The sequence below is a fragment of the Mycetomoellerius zeteki genome, unplaced genomic scaffold, assembly GCF_001594055.1.
Source record: "Mycetomoellerius zeteki isolate Tzet28-1 unplaced genomic scaffold, Tzet1.0 scaffold344, whole genome shotgun sequence".
Taxonomy (NCBI): domain Eukaryota; kingdom Metazoa; phylum Arthropoda; class Insecta; order Hymenoptera; family Formicidae; genus Mycetomoellerius; species Mycetomoellerius zeteki.
Genome location: NW_017257332.1, coordinates 58,935 through 63,394, shown reverse-complemented (window position 1 = coordinate 63,394; position 4,460 = coordinate 58,935).

The window sequence follows — 4,460 nt, the reverse complement described above, 5'->3', positions numbered from 1 at the left end:
ATATATATATATATATATATATAAAGAGACATTGACGTTCGAGTTTCTGATTGGCAGTCTGATATGTATTCTGATTGGTTATCCCCTCTTAAGTGAAGCAGCCATATTAGGTTTGTTCACGTCGCACGCTTCAACATGTTCCAATATGCTCCTACCATAGCTCACTCCAACGCGCTTGATAGGGTGCATTCAAGGCTGCGTTCAGGAATTACACCCAGATAACTCTAAGCTACAGGTTACGTTACATATATTATAGCAAATATGCACACTAGAATTATCTAGGCGTAATTCCTGAACGCAGCCCAGGGGGTCTATTCTTGAAAAGAAACGTATACGAAAGTCTAGGGAAATACTATAGCACATGTTACGTGCACTATAGTATTTCCCTAGTTTATCGTATGCGATACTTTTCAAGAATAAAGCCTTGTGTCCACGATGATAGAAATTGGTCCGAGATCTCGGAGAGAGAAAGAATTAACCAATCACATTTAAACAATTTAGTCACATGATCAATGCGATTGGTCAATTCTTTCTTCATCCGAGATCTCGGACCAATTTCTAGCATCGTGGACACAAGGCTTTAAGTCCGGATCTATAATAGGTTAAAGACGTAAGAAATTGACCAATTACAGTCGAATCCGAGGGGAATAATCGACTGTGATTCGCCCATTTCTTATGGCTTAAGGCTTAAAACCCTATTGTAGATCCGGAGTAAAGGCCCAGTACTACAACCGCTCACTGAGCACTCAGTAAGCTCTTGCATCTGATTGACATATTCCGTTAAAACTAAAAATATAGACCAAACAGATTCAAGAGCTCACTGAGCGCTCAGCGAGCGATCGTAGTACTGGATGCACCCATAAGCTGCTTTCCTTTTACACCGATTCTCAGATAATTCTCACTTGTGACGTCATAACTCAGTTGAATGCGCGTTCCTTTTGCATTCTGACAAGTGAGGTTCAACTGAGTTTTTCCCCATAATCTGCACAAGATCGAAACCGTGTGCTTTCGTGAGTCTCGTAAACTCACTTCAAAGTGAGGTTATAAACCTATGTACATTCGATAACTTTTTCATCAAAAAAGCAAGAATAAATTGATAAAAGAATTGTAATTTTTAATAAATAATTGGTGATTATTTAGAATACGAACCTAACCTTTGATTATACCTTTTATTATTTAATTTGAGGTTAGTGAGAATTTCTCATTTCAGCGCGTTCCTTTTACATACTGAATAATGATGTCATTATCTGAGTTTGAAATACTCAGCTCACTTCGGACTCAGTTTCACTTGTGTGTAAAAGGAAAGCAGTTATAGAGTGAGTAGGAGCTATTAGCACTATGGCCGGAATCAGACTACGCATTGAAGATTGAGATCGAAGATTGAAGATTGAAATTTGACCAATGAGGGCAAAGAAATTTTAGTTCCTATTGTTTTTATTGGTTAAATTTCAATCTTTCAATCTTCAATCTCAATCTTCAATGCGTAGTCTGATTCTGGCCTAAGAGCATGTTGGAGCATGTTGGAGTTTGCGACGCGAACAAACTTATTGTGACTATAGCTATTTACGCAGGCTGTGTAAGGAGCTGCGCAGAATAAAAGGAACAGGGAACAGAGAACAAAGAATAAGAATTTCAACCTATCAGAAATTGTGTATTTCACAATACGTGATTTCTGATAGGTTAAAATTCTTATTCTCTGTTCCTTTTATTCTGCGCAGCCCATAACACAGGTCACACACATAATCTCAACCGCTAAGTCCGGATCTACAATAGGTGTTTTAAGACTTAGGGCCCTGGCACACAAAAAACTTAAGGCAGTAAGACGTAAACAGTAAGGAAATCAACATGTTGGATTCGCTACTGCTTATGTTATGGCCTTATGGACTCTACTGTGATTGGTCAATTCGCTTACTGCTTATGTTTTACTACTTAAGTTTTTTTGTGTGCCATGGCCCTTAAGCTTTAAGAAACTGACCAATTACAGTCGAATCCAAGGGAAATAATCGATTCGCCCATTTCTTATTAGGCTTAAAGCGGGGAGCACAGACTCTTGCATAACGCATAACACGTAATGCATAAGAAAATGTACCAATCAAAGCCCTCCGTTTCCTTCCTTTCCATGAAATAAAGAATTCTGATTGATTGAATTTCTTATGCATTACATGTTATGCGTTATGCAAAAGTCTGTGCTCCCCGCTTTAGGCTTAAAACCCTATTGTAAACCCGGGGTAACGGAATACCTTAGACATACATACTGGAAGGGCCATAGGTGACTGTCAATGGGTGCATTCAGTACTATGACCGCTCATTGAGCGCTCAGTGAGCTCTTGAATCTGTTTGGTCTATATCTTTAGTTCTAACGGGATGTGCCAATCAGATACAAGAGCTCACTGAGCGTTCAGTGAGCTCTTGTATCTGTTTGGTCTATATTTTTAGTTCTAACGGAATATGCCAATAAGATGCAAGCGCTCACTGAGCGCTCAGTGAGCGATTGTAGTACTGAATGCACCCAATGGCTGCGTTCAGCAGACTCAACAGTTTTGCAACCGTTTTATGATTGTCTGCTGAGATAGGACCATTCTTCTAGATCTAAAAGTATGATTCAATTAGCGCGAAGGAAACTTCCAACAGTTGCAAAACAAACGTTCTGCTGAACGCAGCCAATGTCTCCAATATCTATCTGTCCATGGTGGAAGGATCAGGGTTGGGTATGCATAATAATGTACATATTATGCGTAAATATTATGCGCAGAAAACTCGAATATTCTGCACAGAAATCTAGAGGAGATTTTCTGCTCCATAAAATGAATAAAATTTCCTATTATATTATTTTACGAAGTGATAATTTTTAATGAATCTCTACCCGTCCCATTCAGTAAAAACGGAAAGATGTTAAAGAATATAGAAAATAAGGATACTTGCAAGTACATTGTACAAAATTTATTTGGAATTTTATAATAGTATAGCGAAAATCAGAAAAGTACACTTGATCCACTTGATCAATGTGCACATATCCTAAAAATGTGTCTTTAAAAGTTAAACACATTTTCATGTATGTATTATCATAAGTTATTAAATATCACGGTTATGTAGGGTATACATATAAGGTGCATCCAGAAGCACAACCGCTCACTGTCCTCACTGAGCGCTCAATCAGCTCTTGTACCTGTTTGGTCTATATTATTAGATCTAATGAAATATGTCAATCAGAGTTGCGTTCCGATAGCTGTGTCGAAAATTTTCTTTTTAGTTACAAGGTTGGTAGCGCTATAACTAACATAGGGTGTATTCCGAACCGGATTAGCTTAGCTTATTTTTTTCCTTAGATGTTGGCAGTTCTGTAACTAAACCGAGAAATGTTCCGAACCCATCGGCCGTCGAACTCAGCTACTGGCTTCTATTGGTTACGAGTTATGACAGCCGACGTTCAGAACACTTCTCGGTTTAGTTACGGAACTGCCAACATCTTGGGGAAAAAATAAGCTAAGCTAACCTGATTCGGAATACACCCATAGCTGTGTTTCGTAAGAGATCAGCTGACACCGTAGTTTGCATTTACTTTATCCTATATTCGATCAAAGCGGATCTTAATATTAAATACATAATTCTTCGTGAATTTATAACATTCTGATTCTACAATTGCATGACCGAATATAAGATTTTTTTATTTAATTAAATTTATTCTCATCAGTCCAATATTGCTTAAATCATATTTCAATAAATATATATAATAATAAATAATCAACTATATATTATAAAAGTAAAAATTTTCTGGACAATCTTTCCTGGACAAGCCGATAAAGTAAATGCAAACTACGGTGTTAGTTGATCCCTTACGGAACACAGCTAAGTAATTTAGTTATAGCGCTACCAACCTTGTAATTAAAAAGAAAATTTTCAACACAGCTATCGGAACACAACCATTGTTTTATTGTGTGCAGGCCCTGCACACAATAGAAGGAATAAAGGTGCATTCACATGCAAGCGTCAAACGTCAAGCAGCGGAAGCAGCAATCATTCAACGAGGCGATTTTTACAGGCTACGGTCCACTTGACGCTACAAACGCTTCGAAGCATTCTTTGATTAGTCAATTCGTAAAATTTTTTGTTCTGATCGCTCAAACGCTTCGAAGTCTTTGTAGCGTCAAGTGGACCGCAGCCATAATGGCGTAAAAAATATTCTTCACCCATATCGCCCAGCTGATTGGTTGCTGCTTCCGCTGCTCGACGCTTGCATATGAATACACCTTAAGGAATGAAGAATAAACGATTTTAACCAATCAAAAATCGGATCCATCGGAATACACGGTTTCTGATAGGTTAAAATCGTTTATTCTTTATTCCTAATTACTTATGGTTCCTGCACACTGGACGCGGAAACACTTGCCGCGCGGTAAAATGCGACGTGGTAACCAATGAACATGTTAGGAGCTGTAATTGGCTGTAAAGCTTATTGGCTA